Source organism: Equus caballus, chromosome 17 (genome assembly GCF_041296265.1).
Source record: "Equus caballus isolate H_3958 breed thoroughbred chromosome 17, TB-T2T, whole genome shotgun sequence".
Classification (NCBI taxonomy): domain Eukaryota; kingdom Metazoa; phylum Chordata; class Mammalia; order Perissodactyla; family Equidae; genus Equus; species Equus caballus.
In genome coordinates, this window is record NC_091700.1 from 71870907 (window position 1) to 71894426 (window position 23520).

The 23520-nt window shown below is 38.9% G+C and overlaps 1 long non-coding RNA gene across 9 annotated transcripts in view; it reads left to right on the top strand.

Moving 5' to 3' along the window:
* Window positions 1-23520, top strand: part of LOC138918543 (uncharacterized) — a 226824-nt gene that overhangs the window by 42221 nt on the left and 161083 nt on the right. The gene's annotated exons all lie outside the window — the stretch shown is intronic.

A 23520-nucleotide genomic window follows, 5' to 3' on the forward strand; every position in this document is an offset into this window, starting at 1 on the left:
GAGTCTCCGTGAATCTCAGGTTCTTTGGCCCGTGTTAGGTAACATGAGCTCAAACCCATATGCTGTCCAATTGCTTTCCTCATCCCTGTCTCAGTGTCTCCGTTATCGAACTGTGGAGGGTTGCACTTTCCTCTAGTTCTTCAGAAGTTCTTGTCCATTGCATCACTGATCTTTGTGCCATTCATTAGTTAAGAGCACCAGGCCATGTTTAACGCACAAGATGAGGGGGCATTACAAGTGGGCAGTGTAGCCTCTCTGAGCCTGTTTGCTAATCTTATAGATTAGAGGAGATAACAGTAATACTTACTCGTAGGGTTGATAGGAGAAAATAGATGAAATAATTCATGTTAAGCAAGGAAGTAAGTGCTATTAGAATTACTGTCAGTGCTATTAATACTTCTTCAAGACTGATCAAAGATTTGCTTCTGGGGAGTTTTCAATATCCACTAACCTGGGGTTTATTTTTGGATTTCAATTGTTTGCACTAATTCTGCTCCTATTGGAGGGTTAATATAGACCATGTGGGCCATTATCTAACCCAAGGAAATGTGGATGACTTTAGGGTAACTAAATAAAATATGGCATGATGAAAAACATTAAACTTTTAAAATATACTTTTAAGGGCCCAGCTACTAAAGATTATCTTCTAAAAATTGTGGAACAGTAATTAGGAAATGACCTAGAAATGTGAAAACAGCACCTATGGATACTGAGGGAATTATTGAAAATGTTTTATTTGTAGCACTTAGTGTTTTACAACAATGTTCTTTGCATTACTCTGTTGCAAAAGATACTGTATAATGCAGAAGGCATTAGAATTTCTACCATATTCATTTTTATTTTTTAAGAATTGAATTACAAGATTGAACCAGACTACTTAATCAGCTTCTTAAAGATTAATAACAAAATAGACAAACGAGGTGGAGAATGTAAAGTACTTATCTCGCTGGAGCATACACAAATTCTTAATTTTAATGGAAATTTCATTTGAGTCAGCAAAAACATATGTGAGGCTTTGTTCTCTGAACCAATCTAAGCACGTTAGGTCAATAGCAGACAATTGAGCAACTGTCACTCTCCTGTAACTATATCCATCAGAAAAAAAGGTGTAATTACTAACTCCCATTGCACTTATTTAGTGTTCTAGAACTACAGTTACTATAAAACGACATTGTCCGAGGTGGGCAGAGTTATTTACTTATTTACTCTACTTACCGGCAGTCTCCATTGCCTCTCAGAGTACTTCAGAATAAAATCATCTTAGGTCATGCTGGAATTTTTAAAAATTTACTCACTGCACCAGAGGAAACCTTAATTTCATGACTCGTGTGTGTTTTAACCATTGAAGACGTGTTTGCTTCTTCTATATTCCAAACACAAGTGTGTTTTGAGATGTCTTTTGAGATAATATTTTTTCAGTCTACATGATACCCTATATGAGATAAAAATTATTCCATGTTAATCCTACACATTATTAATTAAAAACCACATGCGTAGTAATTAGCCTGTAGGGTTTGTCCTCCTGCCAGGATAGGGAAGACTCCCTGGATAGAAGATGTCACACGGACTAAACTGATGCTGTGCTTGCTCTTAGCCAAAAGGCCAAGAAGTAAGGCAGCCAATTGGCTGAAATTTAGCAGCCAATCAAATGGCTTAGTCCCTGCTGGATGTAAAGTAATGGACTGGGTGCCGTGGGGGTTCTCTGATGAAGAAGCAGATGCAACAAGGGGTTCAAAATCTAATGAGGAGAAGGAACCATGAAAATGGAAGTAAACAATAGTATGACTAACAGAAATGATGAAGAAACGATTATTTTTAGTGATTAAATATTCCAAACTAGATAATTGGTAAGCGTTATAAACATGACAAAATTCATGTTATTAAAAATTCTTCTCTGGATGGTTTTTTGCTTTAGAACTAAAAGCTAGATTATTTTTGGCCATCTTTAACGGGTACTGCTGATTGCCAGAGGCTGCTCCTCTCTTCTTCCTTCCAAACAGGATTTTCTGTTCAGGCATCCACTCCTCCCTGCAGCCCACATGACTCAAGGCAAGATGGATCCATCTTCTGCTTGAGGGGTGCCCCGTGAAGCAGCCAATGGGTATTTGGCATTCCTCTGTTAACTGTTGTTGGCGGCTGTGGTGGGCATGTGACCAAGTTGGACCAATCAGATAAAGGGAAAGGTTTTTTATTCCACCCTAAGAGAAAGTCATCTCTCTCTTTCAGCCAGACATACACAGGGAAACCTGTATCCCAGTTGTTGCTGGCCACCCTCCTGTGACAAGGAAGCCAATCTGAGGACAAAGTGGATATTCAGAGGGTGTTGGGCTGAGAGAAATTCCAAAAGGTGGAGCTGCAGCCCTAACTGTGTCACGCTTTGAGGTTGCCATTCTATGAGATAACACATTTCTAGCTTCTAAAGGACAGTTGGAGTTGGAATTTCTGAAAGGATCCTAACTTCTATACCATCTTCTAAGGAAGAGATTATCATTGAAGGCAATTACATACTACATTTTATATAGCATTTTAATTTATTGTATATATGATTCTTATATCACACCTTGTTTTTGAAAGCTGCCTGACTTGCCAAGCCTGCTCTCTCTTGAAGAAAGCTAAGCATCTAGACTTTGTGCTATTTGAGTTTACTCTACTACTAACATTAGTTTTAAACTTATTTTAATTATCTTATTTTTTATTTTTCTCAACCATAAAATAGAGTTCATCATATTTCTCTCACAAAGATACACAGATAAATAATAGGCAATCTCTATGAAGTATTTGGTTTTTTTTAAAAAGTCAAAGTTACAGTGCAACGTGATGTCATGTAATTATATATTATTTTTCCCCTTTGGGAAGTCACATTCTTCCAAAATTCATCACTTAATAAGAATGTCTTTTATATCATTCACTTGATTTAAACAGACTATCTGGACTTCAGCTTATGGCTAATAGGATCCTGAAAATATCAAAGGAAAATCCTTCAACCGCTCCGATTAGCTTTTCTTTTCAAAGTCTAACATAGATCATGTTGATTCAGGTAAAAAGTGAGACCCTTAGCTATTTGCCAGGTTAAAAACATTGCTTTAGCCCAAAGATTGAAAAGGCATCACCTGGCCGGTAGGCACACCAGAACAGAAACACACGGCTGAGAGCCTGTGTGCATGAAGCTTGCTCCCCAGGTGGCAATTCCAGCCACTAGCAGAGTGGGCTCCTTTTCTCCTCGGGTTCCATGGCTTTCTCTGCAGGCTGACCTTTTCTTATTGCAAATCCAGTATCTATTTTCCATAATCTCTGCAGCATAGTGAACTGGAGGTCATTCACTTGTGCGAGGTCATGGTGTAAACTGGCCCCTCCAGGAAATTCCTAGCACTCTTCTTCCTTGCCTTGAGACTCATCAGACACACACTGTCCCTGGCTGAAGCTGTGGTTCCATGACTTGCTTATAAAAGGGATGTTTCTCTAAATTAGGCAAAATGTAAGAGAAATTAAATTTAGAACATGCCATTATGAAAGGAGATGGACTATTATTTTCTACATCAATTGTGACGGTACTTCTGGCAATATGTGTAAATTTCTTTGAGCAAGTCAGGGCAAAGTGAATATGTTATTGGTCCACATCTTTAGAAATAAAACTGCAGCTTATCTTCATATGATAACTGTAGCTTTAAAGATTTATTGAGCATCACTTCATGTCATGTGTTGTACCAAGGGCTGGAGGTATGTAAAACAATGTCCCTGCTTTCATGATGTTTCTGGTCTGGAGGGAGAAACAGACAAAAATCAGATGATCATACATGCAAAGGTCACATTAGCTCTGTGTAAGTGCTACAACAAAGTTATATGGTGCTGAGAGAGAAAACAGAGGGTTAGAGAGAATGTGGCTGAATGAGGGGAGGTTTTTGATGGAGTTGATAAGGAAAAAGAAGAGGAAGAGTATACCAGGAAATGGAACATCCTATGAAAAGGCCCAGTGGTAGGAAGAACTGAAAGAAAGTAGTGTGTCTGGAGAACAGTGGGTGAGAGGTACAAGATGAGCCCGCAGAGGGGGCTGCCAGCCAGGCCATACAAGGCTTTGTAGCCAGAGTAAGAAGATCTTATCCTAAGAGCATTAGTTATTGAAATAATTTCAGATGAGAAAGGGGATGTGTGAAATTCCATTTTATTTAGAAAGGATCACACAAAGTGCAGAATGCAGAATGCAGTGATGGAAAAGAGGACTGGAATTCCAGAGATTCTTAAAGCTTTGGTTATCACAGCAGCTTTGGTTATCTCCTTTGTGACTGATTCCCTCACTTCTCCCAATCTCCAAACCTGAAAATGCCCCAGAGTGTTTCTGCAATCACTTCCTCAGCCATCTCACCCAGTTTCATGGACTCAAATGCTATTCACATACTAATAACAACCAAATTTGTATCTCAAGCGCTGACCTTTCCCCTGCACTGCCAAACACCTAGTGGCCTCCCAGATGTTGTCTTTGATGTCTAATAGACATCGCACACATAACAGGTCTGGAAATGGATCTCCTGATCTTCCCAGATCTTGCTTCTCCTATTGTTTGTTAATAATGTAAGTTATTGGCAACTTAAGATTTCTAGGCTTAAAAACTTGGAGTTATCCTTAATTCCTTTCTGTTTCCTCATACCTCATGTCCAATCCATCAGCAAATGTTTGGCTCTGTTGGAAAATCATATCAGGATCATACCACTTCTCACTTCCACTGCCACCACCCTGGTCCAATCCACTAGCATCTCTCACTTACATTGTTCTAACGCCTTTCGCTGATTTTAATGTTTCCTCCCCTGGACCTCCCCCCCAAAGCTCTTCACTACACAGCAGCCAGAATTCCCACTGTGAGAATTCCCAAATGTAAGTCTGATCACACCTTCTCATGCTTGAAACCCATCAGTGGCTCCCAATAAGGAATAAAATCACTAAGAGTAAAATCCAAAGTCCTTGTAATGTCCTACAAAGCTCCTGTCATTTATTAGTTACTGCATCTTCTATTACTCTCCCTCTTGCTGCCGCCTCCTCGCTATTCCTGAAACACTTTAGGCATGCTTCCACTCTGAGTCTTTGCACTTGCTGTTCCCTCAGCCTGGAATGCTTTTCCCTGATGGTGCCCACATGACTCACTCCCTCACTTCCTTCAGGTTTTTATCTAAAGGTCGTTTCTTGGCAGAAACTTCCCTGGCCACCTATAATTGCAACCTTCCCCCCCCCCCCGACATTCTCATCCCCCTTCCCTGCTTTATTTTTTCCATGGCTCTTTTCACTAACTGAATTCTACACATTTCACTTGCTTCGTTAAAACCTTTCTTCTTGCTTTGTACTCCCAACGTACAGTCAAGAATGTGAGCCCCATGAGGGCAGGGATCTTTGTTAAGATTGTTCACTATTGTGTCTTCAGTGCCTAGAAAAGTATTTGGCGCATAGTAGGCATCCTATAAATATTTGTGGTTGAATGAATTCATTTGTGCATTTTTAGCACTTAGTTGGCTGTTTGGTTTGTAGTAAATGCTCAATAAATGTTTCATAAATGAATGAAGAGAATGACTTAGCATACATTTTATTTTATTTTTGTTTATTTTATTTATTTATTTTTTAAAGATTGGCACCTGAGCTAACATCTGTCACCAATCTTCTTTTTTTTTTTTAACTTCTTCTTCTCCCCAAAGCCACCCAGTACATAGTTGTATATTCTAGTTGTGAGTGCCTCTGGTTGTGCTATGTGGGACACCACCTCAGCATGGCCTAATGAGCAGTGCCATGTCCGTGCCAGGGATCCGAACCAGCAAAACTTTGGGCCGCCAAAGCAGAGCTTGTGAACCCAACCACTTGGCCACGGGGCTGGCCCCAGCATACATTTTATTGTCAGTCCTTGCTCTCTGAAACAAAGTACTCAACAATTTTTCATTAATTCATTCACACGGTAGGTGTTCAATAAATATTTATTGAATGACTCAACAGTTTTCTGAAATTTTTTGAGACTGCCCAGTCCACGACGATTTATAATTTATTTGAATTTTTATACAGCGATATTTACTATTGTGCTCCTCATTTGTTATAAAGGGACCTTACATGGCATGGGTCAGAATTTATCTCTGCCCTGAGACTCTGGCTTGTTGACCCTGAAGTTGAAGTTGAATCCATGGATGAATGAATGAGTGAGTGCACAAATAAATGCAAATAAATTGAGGAGGCTGTGCTGAGAACGTTCCACCAGGCTTTTCCCTTCCTTTGGTTAATCCATGGAGATTTCCTTGTCTGTATGTTCTGAATTCAAGTCAAATCCTGCTTCTGGTCAGTCCAGAGGAAAAAGATAATGGCAGATAGAGAAAACTCCTTCTTAAGTGTAATTCCCAGAGGCTGTGCCTCAAAATCATTGGGGGAGGGAGGGTGCTGTGGAGAGGGGCTTGTTGAAAGTGCAGACCTGGGTTCTGGCCAGAACTCCCATTTCAGAGTTTGAGGGATGGGAGATGCCACAGTGAAGTGAATATGCACTCTTAATATGCTTCCCTAGTGATTCTTACACTAAAATCTGAAACCCAGTACATTCTGTGGTGAGAATTGACCTACCTTTTAGAGTCCATCTAGTCTAGAGCACTGTCCATGGTACCAGACATGATTTTATAGGTCACGTGCAGAAAAATCCAGAAATTACCATTGAGGCCTCATCTCCGTTGAGAGGTTTCTACTTCTGAACTAAATTGCCCACAGTTTAGTTCTTAATCTCTAGGAAATTAGAAGCAGGATTTCTGGGTGAAACAAGCTTGGAGGGATAGAAACATTACTGTTCCGAATCTAGAGTGGTTTATGACAGGTAAGGATTTTAGGATGAGAAAATGGGGCTGTGAGGTTAACAGAACTAGAACATTTGCAGTGGAAGAGAAGAGTGGGGCTTGTTCATGATCTGATAGTAGGATTTACACAGGAGGCAATAAAACTGTGACGATAGCTGCCATTCTGTGTCCGTGAGAAGGACAGAGAAAACTGATTGAAAACTACAGCAACGTGGATTTGAGTTCAATACAACGTGTGTTTTCCAAATCATGAAATTGTTAAATGCTGAACTGAGTTTCCCAAAGAGGCAAGTTTAGAATCTCCATCAGTGAATGTCTTTAAAATGGGATAAATGTAAACTTGTCTTGGCTTTTTGAGGAGAAATACTGCTACAAGGCAAAGGCATAGGCTTGATGACATTTCAGGTCCTCTTTGGTTCCTAGCTTCCTAATTTGAAAAATTTACAGACTAATATTTTACACATAATATGATAAACAAGGTCTATACAGACAAATGGGTAAGAACTCGATGAATAAAGTAAGATTTCAGTAGGAGCCATGTGGGGATTTGCATTCCCTAAGTTGCAGGGAAAGAAAATGAATTTTAGGTTTTGTACAGTTCAGTTTCATTAGCTTGATCATAGGCAAAATGAGATTGTGATTTCCACCTACAAAGTGGCATATGAGGTAGCAGTTAATTATTTATACGTCCTATTATTATCAGATTAACACAGCAGGTATGTGCAATAAGCAAATGGATTTGACTTCTTTTTTCTAAGTTTGCTTCTGACAGTCTGGAAGCAGATTCATTTTATGGACTTCTTCTTGTTTTCTAGGATTTTTATATGAGACAGTATTTAAAAAACAATGTCATTCTGCAAATCTAAAGTGTTAGTGAATAGAGAACTTGATCTGCAAACATAGAAGGAACAGCAGAAGACACATTGATTTAAAATTTTTTTATATTCTTAAAAAACATTTATTAATTTTTCATTTCAATAATAAATTTCTCCAAGTCATTATGAAATTTGAATTTTAACTTTAATACTCATGATTTAATGTGTTCAATACTAAATTTGAGGAGTGATTTAAGCATTCACCTGTTATTTAATTTTCAAAACCATATATTTGCAGTAATTTGATAGTGGTGTATAACTCTCCATCAAATGTTATCTTTTGTAGAAACAACCCACATGCCTCATTTGGAAACCCTTCAGATATATGTCTGTGTGAGAAGTGTAGTCATCTGACTTTGTAAATCGCATTTCTAATTCCACATTGTGGCAGACGCACACTCTCAGCTTCAAGGCCCGTGGCTGATCCTTGTGGAATGAGGACTGTGACTGATGAGATGTTACCTGCCCTTCTAAGGGGAGAATTCCAGGGACTTCCAACTGAACTCTGGAGGCATGTGGTTTTTATGCTGCCACCAGCATCTTTAGAACTTGGCTTCCAGCTGGGTTCCTGTGTAGGATAAAAATCCTGGTGAAGCATCTCTCCTCTCAAGTTTCTGGCAGGTGTGTGCTAGATCCTGACTACTAAATACTTTGTAATTAGAATGCCTTGGGCAATCACTGTCATCCTACATCTGTAAGGGAGTGAGGGCAGTGTTAGCATGACTGCTCTCATTTCTTTGACATCCCATGCCTATAGACCCAAGTACAGCTGCCTGAAGGGCCTGTGTTTGATGCATGAACTATAAGAAGACCTCAGAAATGAGTCTAATTATATCAGTATCTGAATGCTTTGTGGAAGCAAGATGCATTATTCATAACCAAGACTGAACCATTATATAAGGAAAAATAGTCCAACATATGTACTGCCACGTTTTAAAATAGAACTTGTCAATTTTTATGTTTGTTATGTTTATATCTGCCTTTCTGACACTGGAATGTAAGTTACCAGAAGGCAAGGAATTTTTTTGTTTTGTAGTGATGTAGCCATGACTCTTAGAACAATGTCTGGCACAAAGTTAGGGATCAGTGAACAAATGAATGAATATTAGCTTTTAATATTAACCACGAAATTAGGAGTTATAAGTAAGAAGTTATAAGTTGTAAGTAAACAATGTACGTTTATTTCATCCAATGTAATCAAGTGAGAGGCGTATGTTATTCCTAAGCTGTGTCGTGAATATATTATTATCAGATAATCAAATGTAGTCAAGAAAGTGGAGTGAGAAAGGCAATATGCTATCTATCAAAACTGTTAATCGGGGGCTGGCCCCATGGCAAGTGGTTAAGTTTGCGCACTCCACTTTGGAGGCCCAGGGTTTCGCAGGTTTGGGTCCTGGGCACGCACCTAGCACCACTCATCAAGCCATGCTGAGATGGCGTCCCACATAGCAGAATCAGAAGGACCTACAACTAGAATACACAACTATGTGCTGGGGGGCTTTCGGGAGAAGAAGAAGAAAAAGAAAGACTGGCAACAGATGTTAGCTCAGGGCTAATCTTTAAAAAAAAACCCAAAACTGGTTGATCTAAATGACTATAAATTCCTGAAAGGGAATTGAATTTTAAGATGCCCAGCCTGGAGTATTAGACTCTTAGCGATTATTGTATTAGAGGAATAATTAATGATGAAGTAAAATTGTCTCAATATGATGTCACTTCATTTTGATTTCATTGCTAACCTCAGCCTGTGACTATTTTCACACTGAACATTGCCATATCATATCTATAACATTTAATGGTTTTCAACAATAGTTGGAAGCAAGCCCTTGAAGTAACTCCAGTTCAAACTCTTTGGGAATTATTGAATTAATCTGTCATTCTTTACAAACACATATCAAATAGAATTTTGGTTTATAACTTTGTTTTATACCCATTTAAAGACAAAAGGTTTCTTATTGCAACTAAGAATAGCAACCTAAAATTTCTAAAAGAATGGCCCTTGCATTATCAATATTTTAGCATAATTTTAGATTAAATCTATTGTCATCAGCGTTTCAGACTGCTGGTGTATGCAAATAGTCAGTTTTCCAAATAAAATGGCTATAAAAGTAAATCTCTTCCCTTTTTGATATATATACTTAGACCCCCATAACCATAAACACTATTCTTTGTTCATTGTTTGACTTCAGATTTCTCTTTTGTAGTCAAATAATGAATAAATATATATGGTTTATCATTTTATCCTTCATTTTCTTCATTCCCTACCTCATACACCTACATACTTAGAATATAATAAAAAACACACAGGTTTAAGAGCTCAGAAGACACAGGAATTATTTGAAATACTGAAGAGAGCTTAAAGTCTGCCCAGGCTAGTTATTTTAATTTAGAAAACGAAGGGCCAGAGAGATGATAGGCCAAAGGTAATGCAGTGCCTTCGTGGCGGAGATGGGACTGAGAGTTCCCTATTCTTTGAAAGGAAAGGCTAATTTCCTTTCGCTTTTCCTTTGGTGACCTGCCTCGGAATTTACCTGAGACTATGAGGGAGCTCAATTAATACTGGCAGGTTTACACTGTGCAGAGTCAGCATAAATCCCTTTACATTTTATTTGGAATTAAAAGTAGTCAACCTGTTTTTATTAACAGGCTGAAAAACATCCTTAGAGGATATGCATGATGCAGCATTAAGTATAGACAGAGTGTGATTAAGTAACATGAATATTTATTGCTGGCTAACTGCTGAAGGATTGACATCGATGCATTTTCCCAGTTATTAGTGATGGTTAGGAGCACTTCAGGAGATAGAGGATGGGCATTGGAGAGGGCAAGTGGATGAATGGATTATTGGAATCACAGTGGTCACCCTAGAACTCCCAAGCAAGCCAGCACAGGCGTGTAAGAGAAGAGATTCGTGAGATGTATGAAGTCAGCAGGAACAGTTTTAGCATTTACTCCCTACCTTTTATATCAGTTAGTGGACATATTTTTTGCTATAAATCTCTTCCCTTAGACTTTCTTTTGGTCTCTTCCAGCAATGCTCTAGTTTTGCAATTTTATTTCTTTGGACTTTTAAGCTACAAGTCTACATTTTAAACGTTTTTGAAATTGAATAATTACTTGTATTAGATAGTCGCATATACCAAGTTTTATAAAGCAATGAGGGATTTGAAGGTTGTCTGGCGGCGTTTATTCCTCCTTTTTTCAAATATAGGTGACAAAAGCTTTCTTTCTTTTAGCTTCACACACAGGCAAATGTAAATCAGAAATGCTTTGTATGTGGAGATTTTTCCTAACTTCGGTTGCATCTGTCTGCTTGACTGAGGGAAAGAGAATAGCTCCCCCAGCTCATCTGAATCCCAAGGGACATCTCAGCTTGCATCTAGGAGGTCAGACACTGAACTCAATGGTCCGATTACGACTTGGCACAGGAGGCTGATAAAGAAAGAGCAAGGTGATCCGCTGCGGGTCTGGGACACAGCTTAGGACGTTTCTCCTAACTTATAAAAAACAGAAAAATGTCACTTATTTGCTTTAAATCTGGCTGTGGTCAACACAGTGCCAAGAAATAAAGATGAAATCTGACAGACTTTTTAATGTGTAAACTACTGCTTGGAATTATTTCATTTTCTAATTTGAACGAAAGTTCTAACAGGATATTTGATAGCAGTTTGCTTTGAAATATAATTTTACCATTTAGAAAGTAGGGGATTTGATAGAACTTAGTCATTTAACAAATTTTTCTTGGCTTCTATTTACTATGAAGAGTAATTAAAGAGATGTCAAAATGAAGGAGAGAAAGTTCTTACGAAGATTTCCTGGTAGAGCTGTTTGTAGTGTTTAGGGTAAAGGAATGGAACTGATAATATTGGTGTTAACGTGTCTTTGGTGACAATGAGATGAATGTTCATGTGACATTGGGAACCACACGATGAAAGAGAACACAGTACTAGGAATATTGTTCTCATTCTTTTCTTCCCTCTCTTGCCTTTCTTCTTCACTTGTTTGTAGCTCTAGCTTTTAAACCATCTTTAATTCCTTCCACTTTGTGGTCTTGGGAGGCCTTGCACTTTGAAAATACTTGACATTCAGGAAAATACACTTTATATGTTAAAAATCAATGGTGACACAATATTTACAGCCCAAAGGCCTAACATTTGGAGTTTCTTTATACAGAGTAAGTGCTCAGAGACCAGCTCTGTGCTACTAAGCTGTAGACATCAAAGAATAATAATACAGCAGTTTTCAACTCGATGGCCCGAATGGGCTTCAGCCCGGTGAAGGGAAGTATCGAGCTGTTCCACAGATCTGTAACAGAGAGCCCGTGTGGGAATCCTTATTTTATCTTAATTACTAAGGAGCCCTTCATGTCTCAGAAGTCCCCATGTTTTGTTTCAAAACTTCTATCTGGAGAATGAGTTTATAGACTCGTGTCTACAAAAGAATGACAATACTTTGAATTAGGATTTAAGGAGATTCAAAGTGCAGCCAGAAGGGGAATTCTTTAGCTAGTCCCTGCTATATTGCAGGGTTTCAAAGAAGGTTTATGGTAGATCTGTGATTTAGTAAAAAGAAAAGAAAATGTTGTAGTTGGTGGCTCCCCTGCCACCTAGCAAGTTTAATTTTCTTGGGTTAAGCAACACCCTCAAACACACACTGACAGCATTTATTAGCTCATTAGAAACTTCATTATGTGTCTGGGAAGGAGTATCATTTGGTTTGTACATTTGACCCCTCATTGTTATTAGTTGCTCTTTACTAAATCAGCAGAAGGGGAGAGAGGATGGCAATCACTATTACTAAGCTAATAATAATTATCGGGACCAAATATGGTTATTGATGGCTCCTGCATCCTTTCACATGTGTGTGCTCCTCGTCATACTGATGTGTGACTTCTTTTATTGGGCCTGAACTTTCTGTGACCTAACATTTATCAGCAGATGAAGTTCTGCCTAGCCTAATAGTTACATTACGTAACAGAGCTTTCTGCTGGTGAAAGAAATCTGCTTAAACCACTGACGTGCTAGGGTTTCGTATGGAGTATAGAGTGTTCATTCTCTTTACTTGTGAAAGCGACTCAGAGGGAGCTATGTGAGCACTTACCATAAAGCATTCACCTTGGAGAAAACTGTTGATGAAGGCAGACAGGACTGATAAAGGATCACTTTGGGAATGGCTCCAAGCCAGCAAAACACGGAGGATTTAGGAAAGAGGAACCCCTCAAAGTACCAGTAATGTGATTATCAGAGACAGGATCTAGAGATTTTCCAGTACACCCTCCCTTCAGTTTCTGGTTGAGGTTGATAGTCTCAAGGTCACACATCTTATTTATGCCCTTTTCCACCAAACTGCAATGCCTCTCAGGGACAAAGGACAGGAAGTACAAGACTTCTGATCAATGTCTCCAGGACATTTAGGATACAGTCCCCTCATTGGCAATTGCCACTAAGATCACTGTCAAGCAAAGAAGCATGTCTTGTAGGTCCTTCTCTGAAATCATAGTGGGGAGGGTATTAGCAAGGAGAAGGCTGGCTCCAGGATGGGGTAAGAGAGAATGCTTGCCAGGGATTCAGGGCGTATAGCAATAGCATATGAGGGTACTGATTGGCACCCCCAAGAACCCATCAGCTGGTGTGTCCTGCTTCCTATGGAACAATGGCGCAGATGGTTTGCCTGTTGTGCTGGCATGTCTGGAAAGAACACAATGTCACCAGAAGACCTATTGAAACTATTGAAACTGTACATAAATGAAGATAGCTCTTTGGTTGGTGGCTGTAGCCACTGTGGGCAAGGCCTTACCTTGTGTCCCTAGACACTGTTGTTAGGGTATGCTTCTGAACCTCTGGGAAGTTCTTGTGTCCATAGGCTTTGAACATTGTAGGTCCCTGAGGACAGCAAGCCAGAAGCGTTTGCCAGTGGGTAATAGGCCTGCTTGATGTACACAAGTAAGAAAGTAGCAGAGAATTCACAGGCTGCTGTGCAAAAGGCAAGGCATTTGCAGTCCTGAGGTTCATCTTAAGGAATCTCCTGAAGGCACTTGTGAGGAATTTGGAAGGTTGACAGAGGGGTGCTAAAGTATCCGTCAACTGAGAGTCAGACTCCCTAACTGTGGGACTTCGTTCATTTGCTAGGGATGCCTTAACCAGCTGGGGGCTTAAACAACAGAAATTTATTGTCTCACAGTTCTGGAGGCCGGAAGTGCAAAATCAAGGTGTTGGCAGGGTTGGTTCCTTCTGAGAGGTTTGAGGAAAGGATCTGTCCTAGGCCTCTCCTCTTGGCATGTAGATGGCTATCTCCTCCCTCTGTCTCTTTATATCAGCTTTCCTCTATGTACATCTGTCTCTATGTCCAAATTAACCCTTTCTATAGAACAAAAGTCCTTTGACAATAGGGTTCATTTTAATTAACTCATTTTAACTTGTTTATCTCTGTGAAGAACTATCTCCAAATAAGGTCACGTTACAAGGTCTTAGCCGTTAGGATTCCAACATCTCTTTTTTCAGGGCATAATTCAATCAGCACTGAAACTTTGTGCTGGTCTCTCTGAGATCCATCTCCATGGCTGACGGCCAGGAGCTGTGTATTGGATGTCAGAGAAATTATTGAGTCTGTGTGTGTGTGTGTGTGTGTGTGTGTGTGCAATAGTTGACTTTTTCCTTAGCATCGAGCTTATGGGTGGTCCATATTCTTTCACATCTTTTTTACACATCTGAGAGCAAATCCATGTTGTTTTTAGAAGTAGAAGTCTCTCTTCTTTCTCCATGTCCTTAACCCCTTTCTTACCATCTCTCTCCCTTTACTTCTCTCACTTTTTATCATATCCACATTGTGTTTTTCACTTATTGATTCTTTCACTGTCTTGCATATTCCTTCTCCATTCATGAACATAATTCATTTTTTACTGCTTTCTTTCTTCATTTACTAACATTACTTTTTTTTGCCTCACATAATTTTCTTCTCATTTTGGCCTCCTTTAAGTATTTTTCTTTTTCCTCCATGGATCACAGGAAGGATGAAGCAGTCTGAAAAACGTTTATTCACTGATGGCATTGGATTGTGAAGTGTTTATTTTATTCTTTCTACTGGAGTTTTGTTTGTCCCAGGCTTTAACTATCCAGAGAGTAACCTTGCACCATGTGTAGATTATCCTTTAATAAATACGTTTTGCTGTGAATGGTTTGAAGACTTATTTGGTGATTTTGAAAAGAATCAGGGGAGTTTAGGAAGAAGGTGTTTTGTCCTGAGACCTCACTTGGGTTCACGCATCACTAGAGTTGAAAATAGAGGGACAGTAGGCCTTCTTGGCTTTCAGAGAAAGATCACCATCATGTCGTGATATTATTAGAAGACAGAAGAACTAAGTGTCGGGCTTTTTCATCTATTAATTTCCCTCCTGTCTCCCCTTTTTAGCTCCTGAAGCTCGTGTTCCATAATACACTGCTGGTAAATATTTAATTACCATTCTCAGAAAAGTGTTTTGCATTTTCACATTACCCTCCTCCTCAGGGTGATGAAAGACAAAATGGGTAATATGTGTGTGTGTGTGTGTGTGTGTGTGAGTATATACTCTGGGTATTTTCTTTATATCAAAATACTTTTTTTTCTTTATATCAAAATAGATAATACATACATTAGATTGCCTGTAATGGAGACTTGGTTGCCTGCTTCTTAATGAGAGATGCTGATGTGAAATGACCCCTGCTTTCCTAAACACACAGCAATCTAATTTGAACCTGTACGCCAATTACAGGCCTCTGTGGAGCAGTTTATGGTACAACAATCACGTCACAATAGGATTAGAACACTATGCCCCAGGACCACAAGGGAAGCCAGCCTGGGCATAACTGCCGGTTTATTCCTCTAAATTGTCTGTAAACAGCATTGATAGCCACCTTGGTGCCACCTTGGTATTGTTTCTATAAATCCTCCATAGAAACAATCTAAAATGAATAGACGAGTCAGTAATGGCCTGTTAGTTCCCACACAGAGTTGTGCCGCTGATCTGCTGCGTGGCTACTGTTCCCAGGGACTGATCCTAGATAAACCTTCACCGACGGCAGAGCAGACGGGCTTTGTGGACATAATCAGGTTTGATATTCTGAGAAATCCTTGTAAATTTTGCCTTTTCCTTGATCATCCCTTGCAAAAATTAGCTTCCAAACCTGGGCCATTTTAGTCCCCCTAGTATGTTTCTGCAAGTACGTACTTTCCATACTCTTCAATTTCAATAAGATTTTTTTTTGCAGTTTCCTGACAGTGCTAACTGTATCTGACTAATGTGAAGAGAGCTGAAATTGCCATGTTTTGATCATTAGAGCAGGTCTGAAGAGGAAGGTGACCTGAGCGGAAGTCAAACCCTGAAACGGAGATTAAGCACTGGGTCGTGCCAGTGGGATTGAAGTAATTACGTGATCTATGGTAGAAAATGATTATTACATGGCATTATATAGGGTCAATCATGTCCTCTTGCAAACTAAAACCAAATGGAGTACAACTGTCCCATTAAACTCTAAAGAAGTGTTAGTTTTGTTTCCCAATGTCATATAAAATTATTTATACCATACCTCACTTCTCACTTGATACATAGAAATAAAAGTAAAATATTTTCATTTGCTCTACTGAATTGCCTGCTATTTTTCTTCATTTGTGTGATTTCACATAATCAATTTTTTTTGTCTGAATGAGCCTAAGTAGTTCTGTAAAATGAAGCTACCATTCCATATTTGTCAAGGAGCTACATAAAACCATTTCTGTACTGCTTAGTTAGTGTTGTTGCTTGACTACAGGACGTGTTTTTAATGAGAAAACAACCTAAGAATGAATATATTAAGTTTGAAAAAAATCACACATTACATATTCCTAGGCTGGTGTCATCTGGGTAGCTGAGAAAGGAGAACCTCTGCTCAAGTTAAGATTTAGTGGTGTCTTACCCCCGAGGCAGGGAAATGAATAATACTTGTTCACTCAGAAAAAAAGTTTTGAGTGTCTTCCATGTGTTAGTCACCATGGTAGACAAAACGCAGGCTCTACCCCAAGGATTATACAGGCTATTGACTAGTGATGAGTTGAGAGCATTTAGTTTATTCAGGTTAAAAACAAAACCTCACATGAAAAACACATTTGCTGTTTAAGAGAAAAAGTAGAGTTTGTGTTGAAGTGATAATTCAGCTTGAAGGTCGTTAAACTTCTTACTGCCTTATTTAGAAACATGTATGTCTTAGGCATCTCGGGTTGCCATAACAAAATACCATAGGCTGGGTGGCTTAAAAACCAGAAATTTATTTTCTAGCAGTTCTGGAGGCTGGAAGTCTGAGATCAGGGTGCCAGCATGGTCAGGTTCTGGTAAGGATTCTCTTCCTGGATTGCTCAGTGGCCTTCTCATTGTGTTCTCACAAGGCCTTTCCATGTGTGTGGAGAGAGAATGAGAAGGAGGGGGAGAAGAGAGAGAGGGAAGAGGGGATCTCTTCCTCTTCCTATGAGGCCGCCAATCCTATTGGATTAGGACTCCATCGTTATGACCTCATCTAACCTTAATCACCTTCTAAAAGCCCTATCTCTAAATACAGTAACATTGGGGATAAGGGCTTCAAAATATGAATTTGGGGCAGACACAGTTCAGTCCATATCAATGTATTACTTCAAAGTGCAGGTGAAATTATTTCAATAGTAGATTTTCAAAGTGAAGCCAATTGTTCATGTATATCAGAATAAGTGGACTGTTGTGTCCTGGAAATAGCACTCAGTTGGAGGTAGAAAATCTGAATCTGAGCACTGGTTGAACCATTTGCTAGCTTTGTAAAGTTGGGCATTCTACACTCCGCACTGTTAAAATAGGTGCCCCAGCCTCCTCACACACGTATGCTTCTTCTGCTTAATTCTGAGAATGCTGTTCCTCAGCTGCTGAGGTAGAAAACCTCAGTTACCATTCATTCCACTTCCTCCTGTGAAGCCTAAATTCACGCAGTTGCCAATGTCCTGTTGCTTCTACATGTAACAGCTCTCCTCCATCTACCATCCTTGCTCTCTATTCCTACTGCCTCTACTTTATTGCAGACCAAAATCATCTCTGACCAATATTCAGTCCAGGTGCTATGGACTGAATGTCTGTGCCCCCTCAAAATTCATATGTTCAAATCCTAACCCCCAATGTGATGATATTAGGAGGTGGGGGCTTTGCGACGTGATTAGATCATGAGGGCAGAGCACTCATGAATGGGATTAGTGCCCTTATAAAAGAGACCCCAGAGAGCTCTCTTGCCCCTTCTGTCATACAAGGACACAGCAAAAAGGCAGTCATCTATAAACTGGGAAGCCAGACCCCACCAGACACCAAATCTGCTAGTGCCTTGATCTTGGACTTCCAAGCCTCTAGAACTATGAGAAATAAATGTTTGTTTAAGCCACTCAGTCTATGGTATTTTGTTATGGTGGTCCAAACTGACTAAGATAACAGTTGATAATGACTTCCTCATATGCTGCCACCAAATCTTTCCCGCAGCATTGACGATGTCCTTCTCTATTCAAAGATATCCACCAGTTCCCCACTTACATATAAGATAAAATCAAAACCTGACATTTCAGACCTTCTAATAGCTGTCCTCAACTCACATTCCCCAGCTAGTCTCTCTCCATTCCCCTTCATACTGCTATTGCCCAACAAAGTGAACTCATCAGCACTTGATGCGCTGCCCTGACCCCTCCCCAAAGTTTCCATCTTTTGACATTGCTGTGCTTTTTCTAATTGTAGTCGTTCAACATTCAACAAATACATATTAGTGCTCTATTCCAGTCACTGTCTTAGGAGCTGAGGCTATATGAAGGGGATAAGACGTGGTTCTGGCTTTCAGAGTTCATTGTCTAGTGAAATAGGAATAGTCGGGAAAACCAATCGTTACAATTTAATATGATAGATAAGAGCTCAAAGTTGTAATGCTTGTACCCATCTCTACATATCTGTATCTTACTCCTCCAATTCTAGCTCACATGACACTTAATCTCCTATTCCCTTCTCTTATTTCCACAGCATTTTGTCTGTGCTTTCCTTGTAGTCCTTATCACTTTCTTTCATATAAATGTGTGTGTTTTCATGTCTTGTTTTTCTCGATTAGACTTTAAGCTTCTTGCAAACAATATTCATTCCATATGAAGCCTTGTGTTCCCCACAGGGCCTGATATAGCCTTTATCTAGCATTCATAAATGTGCTGACAAATAATTCCTAAATCACAAACTAAGACAATAGACTCTTTAAATAAAACCACTTTCCTTGAATAATATTGCAAACCTTTGTGATTTTATCAGGTGTTAGCTTGCTAATTTAGTTAAATAAAAGCCTGACTAGAGGTTTAGAGACATGTGTTTCAAACTTAATTCCAGAGGTTGAACATTACATATACAAAGTATATATGAAACACTAATTATTACTTATATGTTCTAAGCATTTAAAAATAGATTTCCTTAGGATACTCTGTGAAGTGATTCTAGAGAGCATATAAAAAAATCAGAGACTCTGGAGGCAAAGTCATATTCATTAAATATAAAAAAACAGGAAATATAACTTTTAACAAATATTTCCAACATTAAAGAAATATAAGCCCCAGGAGTTTTTGTGGTTTTACTTGCAAATGTTACTCATTTTGTATTTTAAATTAGAATTTCCTTTTATAAATTACTTTGCAACAGGGGAAAAGGTTAATCTATACTCTAAGAAAGAAATATTTAAATATTGTTTATTACTAGTTTCACTGATATTGAAATAATTGTAAATACAAACACAATGAATTGGCACTTTTTTTTGCAGAAAGACTGAGCGTATATTCAACACATTTCCATTTCATTCAGCTTACTGAGTTGACTTCTCAAAACAACTCAACTGAACAATAATCTATGTAATTGTCATAGTTTCCATAAATTTGCCTTTAATCCCTTTAGCAGCCAAAAGAAAAGGGGACATATACTATATAGTTAATTTTGCTACTCATAAGGTTATTGCAAAGCTAGGGCATGCTAAATTGAGAAAACTGGAAACTATAGAAAAATATTTAAACATATGGGAAACATCACCCATAATCTCACTGTATAGAAAGATTTAAAATGTTAGCACAATTCCTTCCAGTCTTTTTTTCTATGCATTTAAAAAAAATTACATAATGACTTTTATCTTCCTTCTAGTCTTTTCTCCCTTTAGTATTTATCAGTAGTTTAACCGTTGTATAGAATAGTAACAGACGTGAATGTCTGGAACTCAGTATAAAGAAACCATGCAGTGTGTTTCATTGGTCTTTCTCTCCCAGCTCCTCAAATTCATTGATGTTCTCTAGACTTCTGTGTTCAACAAACATCCATTCAGAGTAATGTGCATACTAGGCAATATGCTGATCTCTAGGTCTATAATTATAAAACAATGTCCCTGCATTCAAGAATCTTGAACTGTCAAAAATCAAATACTATGGCAGGCACTTGGTTAAATGTTGAAATATGGTAGAACAGGGACATAGAGAAAGAAGTGGTCAGATATTTGTTTTCAGGTCTTTTGGATTCACAAGATCTGACCAATCTCATCTCTTTTCCTAACTTCAAAGTTGTTTTGTCAACAATTACTTCCACTTGAGCCAACATTAATGCCCCAAAGTGGGGAATGAGTGACAGACAATAATCTTGGTTAAAATATGCTGAGCCTAGAATTTTAGACCAATTTTTTCATTTTATCTTTGTCACATGATGTTGTTTTACTACAGTGCTATTGTTCTCTTCCTAATATTTATGAGACAGTCCATGAACAGAGCAGTTTGAATTATTAGGTAGCAGTTATCTTCAAATAAAATAAAATCAAAAAGCAAAAAAAAACCATTCTGGGCCTATTTCTGCAGGTGACATGGTCACAGGACATAACTCGCTGCTCCTCCATGCTCGAGCCCATGGGAGTTCAATGAACTCAGGCCCAAAACTCACATGACGGAAAGACATAGATGCTTCTTATTGATGAAATATACTTCTTAGGAATTGCATGATTCTTTCCTTGACAGAATGTTTGTCACACATCATATCATTCTTTTTCCTTCTGCTATTCTTATGAAATTCTGGATGACAATCTGAGGGCAGGTACAACGCCTTGTTCATCATGTGCTCCTTGCACATCCATTACCCCATACTAAGGGCACAATACCCAGAATGTGTTGACTTGAGTCCAGCTACCCTATATTTGATCGGAATTTGTTTAATGTGATCCATGCTGAATTTCGGCAATGTAAGTCTAAGCAAGAAACTGAAACCATTTCATTTTGAATCATTATGATATGACTTCTTTGGTCACTGGAAGACAGAGGCTATGCCTCCTCATCTTTGCATTCCCATTGACTGAAATACTGCCAAGTGCACAGTGGGCACTTACTTAATGCTCATGCAACTGAATTAGATAGAATTGCATTTCCTTTGCTGGCTTGTAAAAAAAATCATTACTGCCCATGCAGGCTTTTACCTCGTGTAAACTATCTGCAACTCTACACTGTTTAAGATCCTATTTTTAGAAGGCAAACCAAGTCACCATGAAGTCATTTCCTCAGTTTCCCTCATCTAAACTATTGGACGACTCCTTTATATGCATCCTTCTCACCATCAGCACAAGTCTTTCTTGTCTTGTAATCAATCTGAGAGTTAGAGTTTTAAACCATTTATTTTTAAAGGGGAATAAAATATGTACCTTGATAGGATTATTTTTGGAAATGGAGGAGACCCTCACTTACAGAAGAGAGAGTTAACCCCCCAAGTGCAGACATAAACATCTTTCAGAATGAATTTAGCTGAAAGCCTTGTCAATGAGCTACGAGGGAATTTGAAACCTGGCAGAATGAAATCACACCCCTGAGTTTTGCGGGAGTGATTGCTGCACTGTAATATGTATTGTACTTAGATACTTAGATTAAAGATCTATTTTTATTTCTATTTTGTTATCAATTATGCATCCAGAAGAGAAATTCTATTACTAATGGAACCATTGAAATAGATACCTAGAGGAGTAGATGGATCACTTTATTTCTTGTCAGGTTCTATGGGCTTTCTTTCCAAAGCCTATTTGAGTATTTATCTACTGTTGTTACTATTGTGGAGTAGTATACCTGGGGGAAATCTGTAAGAGGAATGAATAGGCCTGGATTTTATATCTGATTCTCCCTTTTCTTGCTGTATATTTTTAGATGAGTAGCTTTCTACAATAACTAGTCAGTTCCATGATAGGGAAAGTCCTCACTTTGACTTTTATATCTATGTCATTAACCTTTCTTTTCGTGTTGAGGTGTAATTGACATACAACATTATATTAGTTTCAGGTATACAACATAATGATTCGATATTTGTATTTATTGCAAAATGATCACCATAAGTCTAGTTAACATCCATCCCCATACATAGCTACAAAATCTTTTTTTCTTATGATGAGGACTTTTAAGATCTACCTTCTTAGCACCTTTTGAATATGCAACACAGTATTATTAACTGTTCACCAAGCTGTACATTACATCCTCATAACTTATTTGTTTTAGAACTTGAAGTTTGTAGCTTTTGAACCCCTTATCATTAACTCCATTATCATTAAAAACTATCAGCTTCTTTTAAATATGGGGGTAATTTTATCCTTTTGTAAGCTATTTGACTGGACATTTTATAGACAAGAAAATCAAGGTGCCTGTTTTCTCAAAGCTTAAAAGCTGTATAGTGACAGAACTGGCATTAATGATTGGCTGTGGAACATTTGTAGTCAAGGTACTTTTCTCTCACTTCGTAGTTAAGCAACTTGAGATGTATGAACAGAGGAAATACCTAACTTCTGTAAGGACTCAAGATCTAATTTCTAAAGTAACACTTCAACTCCTGCACAAGTAAATGAATGGAGGGAGGAGAGCTTGCTGGGAGGGAAAGAGAGATTCTAGGACAGTGGTTCTCAAAGTGTGGTCTCCAGACCAGCAGCAGCGCCATCACCTGGCAACTGGTAAGAAATGCCAGTTCTCCATCCCTACTCCAGACCCACTGAATCAGAAACTCTGAGGAGAGGGGCCCAGCAAACTGCAATTTAATGAGCTCTCCAGGTGATTCTGATGATGCTCATATTTGAGAAGCACTGCTAGACCTAGGGAAACATCTTAGGTCCCGTAAAAGTGTGGATGGCCTTTAGAATTTCTTGTTCCCAGTCCTGTGGCAACCAGTGTAGAAGTCGGGTGTGGTAGAAAGTCCCACCCACAGGACCAGATCTAGGCCAAAAGCAAGCTAAGACCTCTGGGCACCAGCAGCCATCTGGGTGCTCTAGGACCAGCATAGAGCAGGCAGCCTTTCTGAGAAATCTGGGGACACTGAAGCTGTCCAGGTTGCACATCTGGCCCTCCCAGCTTAAATACAGAGGCTCTACTATGACCACAGAGAGTCAGGTTTGCATTGGGAGCTATCTGGGATCCTATCTTTCTCACATGTACATCCTGAGGCCCAGAAGGTCCCTCCTTCACCTGGGTTCTCAGTAAAGGTGGTGGTAAATGCACCCAACCCATCCAGTCCAAGCTCAGTGGAGTACCTTGGGCAATTTTGTGGCACCTCTTTGAGCTGTGATTTCTCTAACTGTGAAGTGGGTATAATGATGATACATGCTTGCAGATTAGCTTCAAGTTTAAAATCAGAATATGTCAGTGAAGCCACTTTCTGAGTCGTAAAGAACTTTACAATGTAAGCTATGAATGAATAGATGTGCCATGAGTTGCTGTATCTCAAATTGGGCCATATGGTAACATTTTTGTGGCTTTAAAAGCAGTACCATTTGCACATTAACATTCTTCTGTTTAATAAAGTAGTACTCTTAATTATGACAATA